This window comes from Melitaea cinxia, chromosome 19, assembly GCF_905220565.1.
Source record: "Melitaea cinxia chromosome 19, ilMelCinx1.1, whole genome shotgun sequence".
In the NCBI taxonomy this organism is placed as follows: domain Eukaryota; kingdom Metazoa; phylum Arthropoda; class Insecta; order Lepidoptera; family Nymphalidae; genus Melitaea; species Melitaea cinxia.
In genome coordinates, this window is record NC_059412.1 from 13,256,523 (window position 1) to 13,277,206 (window position 20,684).

The 20,684-nt window shown below is 33.8% G+C and overlaps 1 long non-coding RNA gene across 1 annotated transcript; it reads right to left on the bottom strand.

Annotated features, from left to right (window-relative positions):
• Positions 1-889: 889 nt before the first annotated feature.
• LOC123662869 lies at positions 890-20,310 on the bottom strand. Its single transcript, XR_006744555.1, has 3 exons — positions 20,212-20,310; positions 11,815-11,826; positions 890-905 (listed from the first exon to the last, which is right to left on the bottom strand). It is a non-coding gene; the product is annotated as an uncharacterized LOC123662869 (long non-coding RNA).
• Between the last annotated feature and the right edge of the window lie 374 nt (positions 20,311-20,684).

Genomic DNA, 20,684 nt, shown 5'->3' on the forward strand with positions numbered 1-20,684 from the left:
CTATATTCTTTAGTACCGTAGCTACACAGTACTACTTACAAGTACCTTGATTGAAAACATATTTTTTATATAATTACAAATATCATTACATTAATTTGGTTAGCTCTAATTACCACAAAAAGGGGAAAACAAGCTTTGCGATTAGTGATTAGTGAAGTGTATAATATTCCATTCGACACCCAAAGGAAGAGAGAGGGTGGCTATATTCTTTACCGCCGTAACCACACAGCCTGTTTTTACTAAAGGTAGAAGAATTACGACGTCACATTATGTGACGTAATGCGTTATAACGCGACTAATACTTTACATGACGTGAATTTTACATAAAAACTTACGACAGGCATAATTTAAATGATAATTATAATAACTATCTGATATTTTGATTTTGCAAAATATTTCTTTACACTAAGACCATTACATTCATTATTTTAAATTCTGTTTTGGTTATAGGCAAAAATTTTCTTAACTTTAGTAGTGGAAACTTTGTTGGCTTGATTATTTTTTTCTTATGTCTCATGAACGAATTATATTCTTTGTGCTGTTTGTTTCGCAATAAAAAAAAATAAAAAAAAACTTTAGAGGAAAGTATAACTGAAGCCACATTACGCTTCAGCCTGTAATATGCCACTACTGAGCATGGGCCTCTTTCCACATGTAGGAGAAGGATCAGAGCTTAATCCACCACGCTGCTCCAATGTGGGTTGGTGGATATATTCCCTACTATGAGTAACGATCGCTATCCGGTGTACATGACACCAACCGGGACCGACGGCTTAACGTGCTCTCCGAGGCACGGTGGGGAGTCCCACAAGGACTGCACAAACAACCAGACCATTGGAAGAATGAAGAAATCAACCAATGAAGCCACATCGGTCATTTAAAATTTTTATAAAACAGTTACAGATCTATTTATCTATACTTTAGCCACGAATCACTTTAAGCCATGATTCGTAGCCGTAAGCCATTTAAATGAAATTGGGCTAAACCCATTTTTTATTTGGAAATCGAGAACGGATCCTTTGAGGAAGGATAGAAGTAAGATTGGTATGTTATAATTCATTTACTTTCATTTTTTTTTGTTAGCAAGGTCAAATGACCTCATGATATAGATTATATTTGTGAAGAATAAATTACACAGACTTCTTAAAATAAAAATAAAAATTATCCTCTTCCTTTCATTAGTAAATAAAATTATTTTTTTCTGGTAATATTATTATAAGTGCCTCCTCATAAGATAATTATTCCGCTACGTTAATTTTAGGCCTATAAAGTTGAGAATCGACCACATTTTTATTATGACGACCCGAAATAAGACTTCAAATGAAAGCATGTCTTCTAATATGGATTTCTTAATCGATTTGCATTGCTAACTCTTATACTGACTTTTTATATCCTAATTTTAACCCCAATTTCTTATATTTTACGCATACTGTACTTGGTATTTTATTTTACCACTTAACGTTATCTGTGTTTTCGATTCAGATTATTTAACATTTTATTATCTATACCATATTCGATTTTCAAAATTATGCACCTGTTTGTTGTGTCATTTTAGAAAAAAAACAGTATTGTTTTTTTTACAATATGAGTTTTGTCCTTTTGCATTAAAATGTGAATAAAATGCATGTGAGACATGGATTTTGTTTAATTTAATTGGTTCATTTGTATCACTTTCATTTCAAATTACAAAAAATGTCTAAGTCATATAATTATTGTATGTACCTATGTCGCTATTACAATATTTCTTGCTTCTTAAATTACCTTTAATCACCTAAAAATTTTCTTTTTGCAAACAATGCACGTATTACACAAAAATAAACATTCTCACAGCGACCTAAGACCCCATAAAGTGCCTATTAGTGAAGAGCCCACTTCGCCTAATGAGACAGGTTTTTAGAGCAAAAAGCTAGGTCTGGTGGGTCATTAGCGTTATCCAATGTTTTACGCCATCTGTATGGCCCTTGATAGAATTAATAAGAGTGTCATTGACCTGCTCCAGTTATTGGGTTACACTTGCTCTTAATGATAGACCGATATCTTAGATGCATACCGTTGACGATATCTTGGGAACCTAGGTATAGAACTTAGGTTAGGAATTCAATACTAAGTCATTGCTACACCATTCATTGCGGTTTTCGTGCTCTTTATGCCTGTGATTTAGGTTACATCCGACGGATGTACATAAAATGTTTAATAATTTTACGAAATAAATAATACTAAAAATAAAAAATAAAAACAATCTCTATATCCAATGGGCACGTTATATCTTGAGAACCACATCACTGATTTATTTCATCTGTTTGACAATTCGCAAGACAGGGCTACGTCTTTCAGGTCAGCCAGTACATAGTACACACAAATTCGAGGCGGGAATCGTATCCACAACTCTGGAACAGACAACAGTGATCCTCCTGCTAATTGCCTCAACAGTCAGTCAAATATTTTGTCTTGCTATCATATTGCGTCACTATAAGACAAAAACATTAAAACAAAAATTCTTTACATGTATATTTAATTCTACAGGACTTATTGCCATTGTATCCCTCGACCTTGGCGCCTGCAACGTCGTCTAAATATTAGGAGAAATAAGTTGCGGTAAGTCCAGATCAAAATAATTCTTCCACACGGTATAACTATGGATTAATCCATAGTTCAATATTACTATGGGTGTCGTGAGCTTAATGCAAAACCGTATCGCTCAATGAGTATTGCATCGTGCGATAAATATGCCTTCTGAAATCATGTACGCCGATATGAGAAACGTGACTGCAATGGAACGCGCGTAGAACGTAGCAGTCTGATTTATTTAATTATCGATCGTAAACTCGGTTTGTGGAGGTAGAAATACAGTAATAGTATTAATATTAATTATATATATTTGTATATATATTTGTATGTACTATAAATTGCATTAAACTATAAAGGAGAACGCCTACCGTTCGTTTTGAACTCATGATGTATTACGATTTATATGTAAAATTGGATATCTACCATGTTTCTTGTTGATTATATTGAGTTACTGGTGCATACTATATATGACGTATTTTTTATACAACTGGGTTGGCAACTCATATACCATACACCTGATGATAAATAGTTACTGTAACTTATAGACGCCTGTAACACCAGAATCATCGTAAGCGTATTTCCGAATGGCAGGAAATCCAAAAATGCACGTGTCACCCACTCCTTTAAAATTATTGTTTGTAGCTTGTACTTTACAGCGCCCTCTAGTAGCTTTTTTAAGGACTAATGATCGGCCATACAACGATTATAAGTTCGATTACTTGATTTAGATCTTGCAGATAATTACAGATGGCGCTGATTCAGTTACATCACACGATATTTGACTATGGTAAAAATTAAAAATATTTGGTGTAAAAATTTTAAGAATTTTTCGGCCTTCATATTCAATAATCTTTTTAGTTAATAGTTTCTAGATATAGTAAAAAACAAACCGTTTATTTCGTTAAGTGGTTTTCGCGTTATTATCCGTTCATCCAAAATGTTGACGTCCAACATATTTATTTATTTATTTATTTATTTATTTATTTATTTATTTATACTTCTGCACACCAACACAAAAGCAAAACAAGTTCAATGAGGCAAAAAAAAAAAATAATAAATTTGCATTAGTTGCAACAGGCGGCCTTATCGCTAAAGCAGCGATTTCTTCCAGGCAACCTTTGGGCAGAGGACTAGAATTGATTGTTATTGGGGATATGGGCGCAAAATAAGTGCTATCAGTCATAAACATAAGTATATATTATATATATTCATACATACACATATACATACATATACATACAAATACACCTACACAAATACACACATATACACGTACACAAATACCTACATAAAGACATAATAATTTGATAACAAAGAAAAAATACACAGAGAAAAAAATAAATTGATAAACGAATAAATAGGTAAAAAATAAAAAATAAAAATAAAATAATATTACGATGACAAGTACATTGCCTTAGTTAGCCTCTTGAATGATTCCAATGTTTGAGCTCGTCTTATAGTTAGCGGCAACGAATTCCAGAGACGACAGGCTTCAACAGTGAAAGATTTAGAGTAAAAGGTTGAAGAATGATATGGAATCTTTAGGATGAGGTTATTATCAGAGCGGAGAGATCTTTCGTGAGTATCACTAAGAAATTCGAAACGATTTTTTAGATAGGAAGGTGTTAGAGGATTAAAAAGGATTGAGTAAAGGAGAGACAGAATGTGAGTATTCCTGCGAAGTCGGATAGGTAGCCACTTGAGCTGTTTGCGAAATTCTGAAACATGGTCATATTTACGTAAACCAAATATGAACCGAATACAGAGATTTTGTAAGCGCTCAAGTTTATTTAATTGTTCTTCATTTAAATTAACAAAACTAGTATCAGCATAGTCAAGAATCGGTAAAAGGAGAGTCTGTGCAAGCATAACTTTAGTGGGAATGGGAAGAAAGTTGCTTAACCTTCTCAGAGACCCAATTGCTGCAAACAGTTTTTTGCTTATAAAGTTTATTTGGTGTATCCAAGATAGGTGTTTGTCAAAAATAATACCAAGATTTTTCACTTGATCGCTTATCGGTATACGTATTTCGTCAACAATCACTGACGGGACCTGTGACCAGATAATGCGTGATATTAATTTCTGGCTACCGATGACAATAACTTGTGTCTTTAAAGGATTGATTTTTAAACCAAATGATTTACTCCAATTTTGTATATTCATAAGATCCTCATTCAGTAAATTAATACATTTAGGCAGATCACTAAGAGAAGATTGCGAGTAGATTTGGAGGTCATCCGCATACAGATGGTAGAGAGAGTTAATGTGCTTAGTGACAGAGGAAATAAAAAGAGAAAATAATACAGGGGACAACACGCCACCTTGCGGCACGCCAGCATTAATTGTATAATAATTAGAGGAGTATCCCTCAACATGTATGCGTTGCTGACGACCACACAAGTAAGATTGGAACCAGTCAGTCACCTCAGCAGACATGTTCAGAGAACGAAGTACGGCAAGTAGTATGTCAAAATTAACAGTATTAAAAGCATTACTGAAGTCTAGTAATGTTAACACCGTGACAAGTTGATTGTCCATACCAGCTCTGATGTCGTCCGTTATTTTAATTAAAGCAGTAGCCGTACTATGACCACGGCGGAAACCAGACTGAAAAGGATTAAGAAGGTTGTGTCTAGAAAGGAAAGGAGTCATTTGTTGATAAATAAGACGTTCAAAGACTTTTGACAGAAATGGAAGAATAGAAATTGGTCGAAACTCGGAATAAGCACAGGGATTTGATTTTTTAGGTAAAGGGATAATTTGAACATTTTTCCACACGGCAGGAAATGTAGAGGACTGGATAGAAAAGTTAAAAATAGACGTGATTATTGGAGCTATAATGTCAATAATGGGAAGAATCATTCTACGGCTAATACTGTCAGAACCGACGGCATCAGAGCTGATGTTTAAAACGTTTTTCTTAACGTCACTGACAGTGAATTGACAAAAAGTAAAAGCAGGAAAATCTGGAGTGGGTAAGGCTGAAAGTTGATTTAAAGTATTTGATTTAGTTAAATCATCTATGGTAGCAGGAGATAAAAAGTGCCGATTAAGCTGGTCTAAATTTAATTTATTTAGATCAATACTTTGGTGTGTTTTTCCAATTCCAAGTTTCTGTAGGAACTTCCAAATTTTAGAAGTATCAGACTCTTCATTTAAGCGTTCGTGAATGTAGCGTCGTTGTTTATCCCTACAAATTGTATTGCAGCGATTCCTTATTTTTTTATAATTCTCGCAATTTCTTATATTGGGGTTAGCTCTATATTTAGCCTTCAACATAATAATTATTTAATCGATACTTTTTACTATGATAGTATTAAAAAAAAAAACATAAAACTACACAAATATTTACGTATACGAGAAAGTAAATTATACGTTCCAGTCGGGCTACTTTTAAATTATACCCTACATACGTCCCTGGTTTTCCCATCGGGCGTGGTTAATTAAAAGATTGAAATTTTAAAATCCACATCGAACTTCCGTTGAAATATATTTTTATGGCAATCGTTAAAACTTTACACTGCGGTAGCTTCGGATAGGAATTGAACCATTACGTTTGTAACTCGGATGGAATTCAGAAGAACTTCCTCATGGAGTCATATTGTGGACTAGTCCTCTCATCAGTGTTCACGTCTCGGCACCGTATGTTAAAACAGGATACAAACTTTTTCAAGACTGTGAGTGAAATTAAATGGTATTTAATTCAATATTAAACTGCAAATGACTTAAGGTAGTAACATAGTTTTAAAAAAACCGTCTTAAATCGAAACTAATTTTATAAAGGTCAGCAAATATAATTTGAAATGTTTGTTACATAAACACTTCAAATACCCTATCTAGAAAAGAAAATGATGACGAATTCACCTTTCAAAATAAGAATGTTTTTGAAACGAGCTTAAGTTAATCAGTTATATTTCCTATTTGAAAATTTTTTTACTTGATTTATAATTATTATTAATTTTAGAATCGTAAATTTATTGGGACATTCAAAATTTTTAGTTAATATTTTCTATCAAAAAATATAAAAACTTGACTGTAATAAAATCCAATAACATCTTATATGAAATAAAAGGGACACATTATTTCTAAATTAGTTAAAAATATATTTTTGGAACTAGAACCTGCCCAAAACTGAGGTAGGGCACAGCAGGAAATTTCCTGCTCAAAATACGGATCAGCCCAACTGGGGTAGTAACCTCGACCTTACAAGCCGCAATCACAGCTAAGTTTAAAAAGAATACTGTTTTTAAGCAGTGTTATGTTCCTGTTGGTGAGTAAGGTGACCAGAGCTCTTGGGGGGAATAGGAGATAGGGTCGGCAACGCGCTTTTGATGCTTCTGGTGTTGCAGACGTCTATAAGCTATGATAATTAATTATTAATATATTTTTTATGTAATCTGTAAATTAAATAGTTTCATACTCTCTAATCTCATTGACTCATGTAAGTTTGGTTGGTTTTAAGGCGCATCTACGCCACGTACTTATTATGTATTTTAGTCATTGGAAACTGTTCTGGTGATAATTTTCCAAATGTGTGTTTTTTATAAAAATTATTATAAACTGTTTGTTTCCATTAAAAATTAAATAAATAAATAAATAAATTGCTTACCATCAGGTGAGCCGTACGCTTGTTTGTCGATCTAGTTATATAAAAATAAAACCTCATTAAATATTATGCTACACTATAAAATTCAAGAAAATAAACCTCATTTTGACTATCTACGAAACTAAAACTATTACATTTTAATTTTGCGCAACACGGTAACCTCTGACTGACTAACATCGTGCTTATGTTGACACAGTTAAAATATGTACCGAACTCTGGATACAAGCAATGTTTTCACAATTTCATACACATCTCGGCTTTGAAACGCGACTACATTCGTTCGCTAATCCAGCTACCAAGCTGAATTCAATTTGCTAAGCAAACTATACTTCACAAACACTGCACTGTAATTTTACTTCTTTGTATGTTGAGAATTTACGCAAAGGCTCATTATTTATCTTTGTAACTATCTTAATTGAAAAAAAAATATTATTGTTAAAAAGTAAATTCCTACGTGTATTCAGGTAAATTTGTCCCTTATAAAACTAAAATTAATTTCTTTTTTAAGGTAGGAAACAGTAGGAAATATCCTGCTCCAAATCTGGAGCGACCTGACTGAGGAAAAGTACCTTGACCTTACAGAAGATCAGAGCTAAATAATACTGGTTTCTACCAGTATTGTGTTCCTGTGGTGAGTAAGATGACCAGAGCTCCTGGGGGTAGAGTTGGCAACACGCTTGCGATGCTTCTGGTGTTGCAGACATCTACAAGGTACGGTATAAGGTACGGTAATCGCTTACCATCAGGTGAGCCATAAGCTTGTTTGCCGACCAGTTGTATAAAAAAAAATAAATTTTATTGTTTGATATTTGAAAAAACTCTCAATATCAAGTGTATCCCTTTCACGCTAAAAATTTATTTTAACTCACTTGAAGAATGAAATTTTTAAAGTATAAAAATATGAAGAAGATATAATATATATTATGTAGAACAAACAAAAAAGTGCTCTAGGGATCTAGATGAGGAAACTCACAACAACATACATTTAGATCAGAAGCAAATATTTGTACAAAAACCATTACCTTTAACCATTCTTGGACTAAAATTACGCGCTTGATAGATCACATGTAATGCTTATCGCTGAGTTGCTTCACATAAAACCACATATTATTTTTACGTAATAGTGTTAAACAAATATTCAAATGTGTGTAAACAGTATTTGCCTTTTCATCCACAGAAATGACGCATTTATTTCCTTGAAATACCCACTAGTTAAATATGAGCCTGTTACACTCGTATCACATTACACTCACATTCACGTTGAAAAGAAAGTCAAGTTACAGACTCCAGAAAGCAGGAGGTGCTCAATTCGACTGTATTTTTTTTTAATGATTATCTTTTTATTCGAAAGTCTTATATATCCTTGTAGTGTGGAATAATTTAAATTTGATCGGAATCTGATGGGTACTTTTTGATTTTTACCAAATTACCTAAGTTGTCCCGCTTGCTCAGCGTGGTGACTATGGGCAAAACATATGAGTTCACGACATTTTTGGCGTGAATTTGTTGAGGCTTACGTCCAACAGTGAACTTTGGCAGGCTGAAATGATTATGATGATGACCTAAGTTGTATTACTTGTAGGCGTGATTTGAAGCCTATTTTTGTCGTTTTGCGAGAAAATATTTATGTAAAACAAAACATTTGAAACTCATATTTATCTACCGTCAAATGAAACCACGTTTGAGATTTTCAATTTCAGACTTCGCTTAATCGTTGGCGGCGTAGTGAAATGCAAATAAATGCATCTAATTAAAACCGGGCGAACAAGCTCTGTTAATACGGTTATTTACATTAACGGTTGAGTGCGAATTCCGTTCAGTTTCTGGAAAATATTCCACGCGGCAATACCGTGGAATTATTCCGAATCGTACCGCGAAGTTGTTCGGAGTTGTACAGTGGAATTACGCCAAGTGGCGCCAAGATTGGAACTTTCGAATGTCAATTAGTTTTGAGAAGTATGTAAATCATTTTCAAATTGCTATTGCTGCGTGGATGTCTTTAAGGCTTTATTACGTATTTAATAGTTGAGGTCTAACCTTAAAGCTATATTACCGATATTTGGACGCCGCGTTGGCGCAACGGTCACAGCCATGGATTGTGCCTGTTGCGCTGGCGGTTGCGGGTTCGATCCCCGCATATGACAGACATTTGTATTCGCCATACAGGTGTTTGCTGTGATCTGGGTGTTTGTGCAGTCTTTTTGAGTCTTCCCGCCGTGCCTCGGAGTTAATCTGTCGGTCCCGGTTGTTATCATGTGCACCTGATAGCGATCTTTACACATAGTAGATATTTGATGTGATTTTACTTCAAGCTCAAATCATTGTTTTTGTACATAAGTACAGATCAGGATTTTAGGTATAATTACATATATGTATACTAAATTTATTTAAATCTCAAACGTCAATCATCTTCGTGTTTTCTTCATTCTGCGTGATATTGATGAAATCATTTATGCTGTCTTGTCATTACTAAAAGATATTTGTTTAAAATTTGTAATTAACAATAAATTAAAAAAAGCACTAGTGTGCTTTAGACCACACGACTGAAGTAAACCTTCTTTAATTGCTCCCACTAGAGTAACATACAAAACGTTACTCTCTCTCTTTCTATCTTCACTAACGTATATCTCTCTTTCAACTTCCGTTTGCCTCTATCGATCACACTTTTCGTAACGATCTCGTCACGCATTCACCAGATAACTCCCCAAGTGAAGCATGCGTAAAGAAGTTTTACTACAACGACGTTGAAGTTAGTTTTTGTCTGAGTCACAGATATTCGTATAGTATATAATTAAGTGTGCACAATTATACATATATCACGTTCTAAGTAATCATGTCGTTCGAACCAATTGTTCTTAAAACCCATGGAGGGGAAGTCTGGTCTTTTCGCCGAGGCCAGCCTGGAGGGATCCTGTTGCCTGCAGATCCGGGACCCTCCAATTAAAGCGGCTGAAGGCTCCTGCAGGGATTTTGGTCGATATTGCACCCCACAGTGCTGAAGCCGACATACGGTCTAGGACTGCCTACCCGGGCGTCCTGGATATCACCCGTAAATGGGTTCCCCTGCGATACCAAAAAAAAAAAACTGTGTAGCTTACTTACAATATTTGGGTATATTTATCGTATTCCATATGTTTGGAATGTTTTAGATTTAGGATGGACTATTCGTCTTCGGTGCGACAAAGCCAGCCCTGCGGTCACCAACCCGCCTGCCCAGCGTGGTGACTTTGGGCAACACATATGAGTTCACGCCATTTTTGGAACGAAGTTGTGGAGGCCTATGTCCAACAGAGGAATGCGATAAGCTGAAGTGATGAGTGATTTAAAAGCTTTCATTTCTACGATCTTTTAATTTTTTTAAGGTTGTAATCTCAACCTCATAGAAATCTCCTTTATGTCTTCTCCATTCTACGTGACATTAGCGAAATCTTTCATACTTTATTAAAATTCATTACCAATTGAATTGAAACTAGTATTACTAATATTAAATTTAATATAGTGACTACACAAGATAACAATATAATGTAAAAAAGGAAGTAATTACGAAAGACACGAAATATATTACAATTTATTAATAAATACATATTAATGTATTTTAATTAAACCATTCGTTCGTCTGTATTATTATTAATACAACGAATGACGCGTGTTAATTAATATTTCTTGAGTTATAATCCCATACGCTCTTTAAGTAATATAATTGTGTTTGCTAGCAAACGACAAAAAACCGACTTCATTTACATCGACAAGTAATGCAAGTTAAGTAGACGAAAAAAATTAACAAACGCACGTACCTCCACTACGATTTTCGAAGATTTCCCTCGATTTCTCTGGGATTCCATCATCAGATCCTAGTTTCCTTATCATGGTACCACCCTTGGGATATCTCCTTTCCAACGAAAAAGAGAATTATCAAAATCGGTTCATAAACGACTAAGTAACCTCCTCCTTGTTTGAAGTCGCTTAATTAAACAAAGCGATATTTAAAATCATTCTCCTTATTACTTACAATGTATTGTATGCGTTAATATTTTATTTGAATATAAATATTTGAACACGCGTTGTAATTAAATCCTCGTCGTGGTTACTTTTGTTTTGTGTTTCTTGATTTAACGTCTTATTGAGTAAAGGATTTTGAGATTTTCTGTGACTTATAATGCTTTCATATGTGTTATTTGGTAATTGTATTAAGTAATTATTAAGTTATCTTATATAGAAAATAGGTATAACTATACCCGTATATTATACCCGGTATTACCATACCCGTGCGAATAATTCGCACTAAATAAGTAAAAAAAATACTGTCTGTCACTCTTGTTGACGTTGTTTCAGAATTAAAGCTGTCGTATTACAAAAACAAAGCAATAATACATTTTTTAGTTGTTGATGCCAGTAGAGCAAGCAAATGTCTATAAAATGATATATAATTTATGTGGAGTAATTTTGAGGTTTTTTCTAAAAAGGGAGGCAAACATCTTAACCTTAGCGTATATATGACATGAGATACTATAGGAATGCATTGGATTGCAATTTTCAACAGTAATTTTTATCCCATGGTCGTATGTTTCTAAGTTAGACAAGAACAGTAAAGCATAGGCGTAACAATCAACTGATATAATATATTTTTTTAAAAAATTCACAATACAAATATACTTGATATATAATATTTATTTATTTATTTTATTTTTACTAAGCAAATAATATATAAATTATTTATTTATTTATTTATTTACAGAAAAAAAAAGATACAGTTTATGTGATAAACAGTGCAGCAAAAACAATGAATAGTTTAACAGTACACTGTGTTTCTAAAGTAATAATACTAAAGTTAAGATGATACGTACAACCCTGAAGTGGACAACTGGGGTACCGCCAACAGCGACAATGAACTCCTCATGTAATCCACACAATGACAGGCTTAAAGGCTTAATCTTTAACAGAGAGGGCTGTTTTTGTGCAACTTCAGGATTTTTAAATCTTTTGAACGATTTCGATGCCAGCCTTTGAAGAATTCCTTCTGAATGATTTTATTGAAATAAATATTTATCAAGCTAGGATTAAAATATAAGTTGACGATACTTGTTACATAAAGCTGACTTTATATTATTTGTAAATAAGATAATATATTTTTATTTATTTGACACTTGCTACTAATATTAGTCACACACTTTCATATATCAATATGGGTTTTTACTATAATTTTGTAGGTGTGTGTGTGAATAAATCTATTATTATAAATTAGCCACAACAAAATTAAATTTTTTATAGGAGGACTTTCTCATATTGGGACTCTTAAGTATTTGCTTTTGTACGTGTGTGTTTATATATCTATACTAATATTATACAGTTGAAAAGTTTGTTTATTTGTTTAAAGGTGATAATCTCAGGAACTACTGGTTCTAATGTTTTTGCGTTGGATAGTAGATGTAGCGAGGAAGGATATAAGCTTATATAATATCACGTGGTCGTATCGTACAGGAGTTGAGCATTACTAAGAAATGTTACGAAAACGAAAAAAAAAAATTGAGAGCTTCTGCTGCGTGCGCTGCGTTAACGATTGAAGCTACCCAAAAATTTTATGTATGACGGAATTGATCATCATTGAAAGTTAAAAAAAGTCCGCGACAGCATATTTCTATCTTTTAAGATTAACTCATTGTAACACTTTTGTGAGAGTGTGCATGTGTGAGTTTACTATATTCATGAGCACATAATTACACATTAGTAGTTAACGCGTTTACATGTATGCCTGTGTGTGTAGTTAATGAATTGTTCTAATTTGTACTGATATAATCTGAATGGGAAGATTATTGTTTCAATCAATAGTTAATCATCATTTAGGATTTCGTATTGCTAATTGAATTGGTGTAACTAATTCCAGATCTTTGGAGGCGACTGAAACAAATGAAAATCTGAGGCTACAAGATCAAATGGGTCTCAACTGTTTTATGGTCACTTCTAAGATATTCATATGAAGAAATCAAACACCTTTTCTGACTGACTGTCAATTGATTTGATATACAGTATATGAATAAGTAATTAAATTGATTAGATATACAATATATGATTAAGTAACCAATGACAGAACTAGTGCTCGCTTCAAATCCAGCAACCAGAATGAATCTTCCGTTCCTTCTTCTAGCTTACCAACAAATTATCCGCCACTTAGCATACCCCACTGTAATCGATTCCAATTGGTTTAAATGAAAATTAATTTAGTTGCCAGATTCTTACAATATTTAATAGCAAAATTAAAAATAACTATAAATTTTAATGAAATAATACAATCTTTTTATCGTAAATTACAATTAAATAAATAAAAATCACAACATTCAGATATATCGAAACTACTCCAAAATGTAGCTCCACTTTTTCAAAAATATCGTCACGTTTATCCGCTACTAGAGCAAAACGTATGTCGTCACAAAACGTCACAATTTTTCTTCCTCGTTGAATTCGCCATTTTGGCGGACAGAAAAACAAACGAAAAGTGACGGAAAAGTGTCTTTCACTTTTTGATTTCAATTTTAAAAAGTCACTTTTTCATGGTATCAAAACCTCAGTTACAAATAATACAACCAAAAAGATTTTATTGCAAATTTTAACTAGAAAATACAAGAAGACTTTTTCCCCGACCGAATTATATTTAAAATAAATATTTTCCATCAGCGATATCAATAAAAAGCGAACGAGGTCACGTGGCAAAGCGTGAGGCCCGCTGATATAAAATAGGTTTTGAATTGAAGCTGTCTCATGTAACCAGAACGCAATTTCCCTTGAGAAGTACACACCTATAAAGGTATATATTTTGATGCGAATCCGATGTTATTGTGATTACGGTAAGATGACATCACATATTAGCGATATGATTTTTGATACCTTATTAATTTACAATTATATATTACGAAAGAAAGACAACTTTTAACAAGCTTTTATTTATTAGCCATATTTCGGTAACAGTTTACAAATTATAAAAATTAAGTAGTAAAAATTAATATAATTAATAGAGATCGCTTTTCAGCGATAAAGCAACTCTTTGTACCTTATGATACTTTGTTAAAATCAATCTGATATGTATTATTTCTGTTTTGGTGTGCAATAAAGTGTATTGTCATGGTATTGTTATAATTATGACTGAAACATAAAAAAATACAAAAAAAAAACAAAAGGATGAGTAACACAAAAGTAACAAAAAAGAAAAAAAAATCCAATTAGGTTTCTGCCTCAGCATTGTTTTTGGCGGCAAAAATTTGCTGTCAAAACGCTGTTTTACTTGCAGAAACTGTAATGACAACTTAAGACATATATAGTATTTAAGAGTTATAACAATATAAACAGATAATAATAGATACTTTTACACAGAGAAGTAAGAAGTCGTAACAGATATATTTACAGATATATTTGTCCATACAGGAGAAAATAAATAAATAAAAACAAATGCATATATACTTAAACAAACATGCATGAGAAATAAAAAATAGAATATAAAGAGAGTGTAAGGTCGGCAACATGTTTGCGATTCTTCTGGTGTTGCAGGTGTTTTTAGGCTACAGTAATATCACTTACTATCAGATACGCTTATTTGACGTAGTTGTATAAAAAAAACCAAATACCAATTCATGTGGCAACATACATAAAAATACAGTCGAATTGAGAACCTTCTTTTTTGGTTTGAAGTCAAGTTTATATAAATACTAGCTGACTCGGCAAACTTTGTTTTGCCGCTAAACGCTATTTAAAAATAGGGGTTGGTTGTAGAAGGGGGAAAATTTAGGGTTGTATGTATTTTTCAACGCCAAATCATAATAAAATATAAAATATATAACTTATATAAAAATTAAACAAAAAAAATTAGGCGTGGACTACCCTTAACATTTAGGGGGATGAAAGATAGATGATATTCGATTTTACGATATGCACACAAAGTTTCATGAGAATCGGCCAAGCCGTTTCGGAGGAGTTTAACTACAAACATCGCGACACGAGAATTTTATATATAAGATTTATTTACGGTAGAGTTTACCAAGATAGAAAATTGTCACTTATAAAGTATAAAGTACAGTAGTCTACCCAGGTCCTAGCGCTGAATCAAATTGAGGTCACGTGACAGAGCCGGCGACCGGCGTAGTTCATCAACCTTCATTAAGTGATCCTTTTCTATAGGGAATAATTGGAAAAGTTAGGGGTAATGTTCCGCAGCTGTGAAGTTACAGGGTTACGTAACGGCTTCTAACTGTGAAAAGCTATTTCATTAGTCCTTGCAATGGTAACGATGGGGCTAAATTGGTTTTAGATGTCTTTTAATTTTGACAATTTAGGAAATGTCACTTGTGGTATTTTCGTAAGACTTCAGTCAGTGTCAGTAGATGATTGATGCGGTAACATGGGATATTTTTTCATTGATAAACAATTAATGAATCAAGAAACTAAAACACTACTACGTGACTTATATTTGTGTAACATACACATACATATTTGTGTACAAACACACCACACACACACACACACACACACACACTTACATCTGCATTTATTTTGCGGAGGGGTGTAGGCTACGAGTATAATACATCACATAAAAATCCATAATTAGAACGGTCAATTTAAATAAAAAACGTTACAAATCACACGACATTTGCAATTTATTATACATGAACAATATACTCTGTACCTTTGTCACGGTCTTTGTACTCAATTCCTAGTTTAGAATCTCTTGAATATAATACTGCCGTTACTTGTTAGAATGTTAAGCGGGCGTTAACCCCAAAGGGTTTACGATTTTCCTTGAGATTTTATCATTGATTAAATATTAACTTTTCATAATCTTTGTTATTCTCATCATATCGTTTTGTTTTGTCGTTATTAAGATTTGTAAAATGTGTTTAAACAGTTAGTAAAAAACAATTGATAAAATAGATTAAAATATGTACATTAATAATACATTAAAATACATTAAATAAATAAATAATACTGCTTTCAAGCATTGTTGGTGAGTAGGGTGATCGAAGCTTCTGGGGTAGGGTCGGCAATGCGCTTGCGATGTTTCTGGTGTTACAGACGTCTATAAGATACGGTAATCGCTTACTATCAGGTGAGCCGTACTCATTTTTACCGACATAGTTGTGTAATAATTGTGTTTGCTCGCAAACGAAAAAACCGACTTCATTTACATCGACAAGTAATACAGCGTAAGTAGACGAAAGAAAATTAACAAACGCACTAGTCGTCACTACGATTTTCGAGGGTTCCCCTCGATTTCTCTGGGATCCTATCATCAGATCCCGGTTTCCTTATCATGGTACTACCCTTGGGATATTTCCGTATTATTATTCGACCGTATATATATATCGCTTCAGCCTGTAATATCCCACTACTGGATATAGGCCTCTTTCCCCATGTAGGAGAAGGATCAGAGATCCACCACGCTGCTCCAATGCGGGTTGGCGGATAAATATATATATATATATATATATAATGTCCTCCTTTTTGAAGTCGGTTAAAAATCATACAGTGCTGTGATATATATTGCATTATTAAAGAGTAGATAGTATATAACTATTATATAATTATATTACATAGCATTAAGAAACGATCACTATGTACTTTATTATTGTTAAAAATTCTTTTGTGTAATTTATTTACATTCGCAGATTTAAGTTTCCCTTTGTAAAGTTGAGGTTGACGAATTTTTTTCAGTCAGAGATACTCAAAAACACAACGGTTCCAGTTTACTATTCATCTTAAATAGAACGATGGTTTTAATAGCGGGTTTCCTGGTAAATTTCCGTGGTGTGCAGATTTAAAACGCTTTTCGCTTATTTCCGTAGCAATTTGCATCATGACTTCATCTTTGCTTTGATGGTGAATTGTGAAGGATATTTTATTTTAATAAACCTCGAAGAACTGCTTGGTGCTCATACGTAAAAGTTACGTTTATTTATTTACAAAACTCCGAAACTTTTTAACCAGTCGCCAAGCTGACAAAAAAGTTAATTTTTTTTTAACTAAATGTGTTCAGTGCAAAAAAAACTTTTGCTACCCACGTTTTGTTGAAAAAGATTAATTCTTTTTTTTCTTCATTATATTAGGTATAACTTAATTACAGCTATCGATATTTTTATTTCATATCCTTAAAGACGCACCAGACTTCCCTTAATTAATGCGACACAGGGTGATTATGCCCTGTATTTTGAGTATAGCTATAATTTATAAACCAAACAAGTTGTTAAAAAACGCCTTCAGATGTATGTCAATTAATTCATTATTATTAATATTCAAAGCAAAAAAAAAACGTATATATTTTTACATGAAGCCAAAAAAGGATTTAAGTTTCTTAAATTTGACAGGGTCTATTAAATTTGACATAAGCCTTGTGTCACCACAATTTAAGTTTATTACCAGGTGTATAGGCCTTGTATCGAAGGAATGGAAAGTATTAAAAAGTTAATGTCGCAGCGAACGCGTTAACAGCTAATGAGACTTAAGCTAGAAATTGAGAAGAAGCAGCCAGGAGTGATCAACAGAAATGGCGCGGTCTTTCATCACGACAACGTCCTACCACATACATTTTTAGCCATTCAACAAAAAATGAGTGAGATTGACTGGGGAGTCTTAATTCATCCATTTATAGCCCTGATCTTGCACCCTCAGATATCCATCTGTTTTCGTTTCTTCAGAATTCATTTAGTAGTGTAAAGTAAACATCAAGAGAGGATTGTCAAAACTATTTGACCCAAAATTTCTATATCAACGGAATCCTGTCCACTACCTATGATGGTGATGTAGATGGTGGTAAGTTATCGAACAAAATGGTACATCATCATCATCATTTCATCATTTCAACTTATCACAGTCCACTGCTGGACATAGGCCTCCACGAGTTCACGTCAAAAATGGCGAGAACTCATGTGTTTTGTCCATAGTCTCCACGCTGGGCAGGCGGGTTGGTGACCGCAGGGCTGGCTTTATCGTTGACGTAGACGTTGTTGCCCGTCATAGGCCTTATTTCAAAGCCAGGAGTTAGACTTATATCCCGCCATTGATCCGTTTTTTAAGTTCCAAGGTGGTAGTGGAACTGTGTTATCCCTTAGTCGCCTCTTACGACACCCACGGGAAGAGAGGGGGTGGCTATATTCTTTACTACCGTAGCCACACAACGTATGGTATAAAACATATATATCATCGCTTCAGCCTCTAATATTCGACTACTGGGAATAGGCCTCTTTCCCCATATAGAAGAAGGATTAGAGCTTAATCCACCACGCTGCTCCAATGCGGGTTGGCGGATATATCCCCTACTATGAGTAACGATCGCTGTCAGGTGTACATGATAACAACCGGGACCGTCGGCTTAACGTGCTCTCCGAGGCACGGTGGGGAGACCCACAAGGACTGCACAAACACCCAGATCACGGCAAACATCTGTATGGCCAATACAAATGTTTGTCATGTGCGGGGATCGAACGCGCAACCGCCAGCGCAAAAGGTACAATCCATGGCTTTAACCGTTGCGCCAAAGCGGCGTCAGCGTCATATATATCATAATTAATGTAAATAACTTTTGTAAAATCTTACCTTAAAATTCTGTATAAAATACGAAGAAACTTTTCCGCGACCTAATATAACAAAGTTGCGCTTATTTCGATTCACCAACGATGCTCAAAGTTTGTTTTGAGCGTAATTTTGAATTCTTTTGTAGTTTCCTCAAGTGCTTACTTTTCCATACATTCTTACTTCTCTACCAACATTATATGCCGTTGGGACAAGAGGAGGGAAACTGAGGAGAGGCGAGGGTGGAGAGGAGGCTGGTCATTTCTTTTGTTGAGAGCGGTATGATCGTTCAAGAACTCATTTTCTATAAAATTTTGTAATATTTAATAGTAAAAAAATCAAGTTAACTGTTAAAACGTTTTTATTTGTAACCTTTCAACTGCTGGCGTTACACAAACATTTTTATAGTTTTTTTTTTGTATCGAAATGTATAATTTTTATAGATTTATCAAATCTAAACGATCGTTCAAGAACTCATTTTCTATAAAATTTTGTAATATTTAATAGTAAAAAAATCAAGTTAACTGTTAAAACGTTTTTATTTGTAACCTTTCAACTGCTGGCGTTACACAAACATTTTTATAGTTTTTTTTTTGTATCGAAATGTATAATTTTTATAGATTTATCAAATCTAAACGAAAACTTAGTTATCACATACCTTGAACTTAACTGCACTATAGAAAATGTAACTAAGGTTAGCTAGGAACTTAGGTAGGGCCCAGTAGTTTGTTTGCTAACTTAGTTGTATTAAAAAAATATCCAAGTTAATTACAAGTTATATTAACCGAACTGTTCAATCACGACTGTTTTCACACGCGCTAACTGGCCCGGTTAACACGTTTAATTTTCTGCATGATATCTAACCGGATTAAATTATGGAGTTTTACATTTAAAATTTAAAATTTTCAACGCCCGGTTCGGCTTTTGACCGGTTTTCGACCTTTAGCTGTTTGCTTTGACCTGCATGCTTTAAATTTTTTATTTTTAAACCGGTAATGGAATTCTCATTATATGACTTAAAATGGGTGGGCCGTGAAGTGACTATACTACGCTATGTACTAGTTATACATATATAGGTACACTATACTTTTCCAGTTTCATAAGTTTTCACAGCTTTATATTTTGTTTTTCAACAGTCGAATAAAAATATTATTTGATATCAATTATCTAAATGTTCTAGATATATTTTCTGCATAGTCGATAGCCCAACTAACTAAACTTCCAGGCTATGCTACAGATTTTGAAATTGTGGTGAAAAAGAAAGTTTTTTTTTTATAGTTCTTATTGAAAATCTAAAACTTTTTTATGTCAAGAAAATATGCATGTATAATGTTTTTTATAAGCCATCCGATGACAAGCAATTATCGTAGCCGATGCCTAGCATCAAAAGCAATACAAGAGCAACAATCAACTCTAAGGTTTAACACAGCTCAAGGGTAATGCTATCTTATTCACTATAGAAACACAACACACTCGAAAGCGGTGTTCACGATTCAGCCTATAATATCCCACTGCTGGGCATAGGTCTCTTTGTCCATGTAGGGAAAGGATCAGAGTTGAATTCACCACGCGGCGCCACTGCGGGTAGGCGGATAAGCGGAGAGCAGGGCTATTATTTAGCTTCGATGTTCTGTAAGTTTGAAGTGATCGGGCTCGGATAGGTTACGAGCTGCTGCAAATCTTGAGCAGGACATTTCCTGCTGTCTCCTGCCTTAATAGAAAACTGTTCAAAATCTAACAACGTGTCTCATTGTCTTGCTATCACTAAGACAATATCCATTCACATAAACGTTTTTTTTTGTTATCTTGTGAACTGTCGCTTAAAAGACAGTAGTCGTATTACGTCACTCCCTCGGGAGTGTGAGTAAATGTGTATGTAGCGACTCGCTTCTGTTGTATTTTCTTTATAAATTTTAAAATAGAAACGCAATTTTGTCCCGAAGGCTGTTGTCGGATAAGCAAG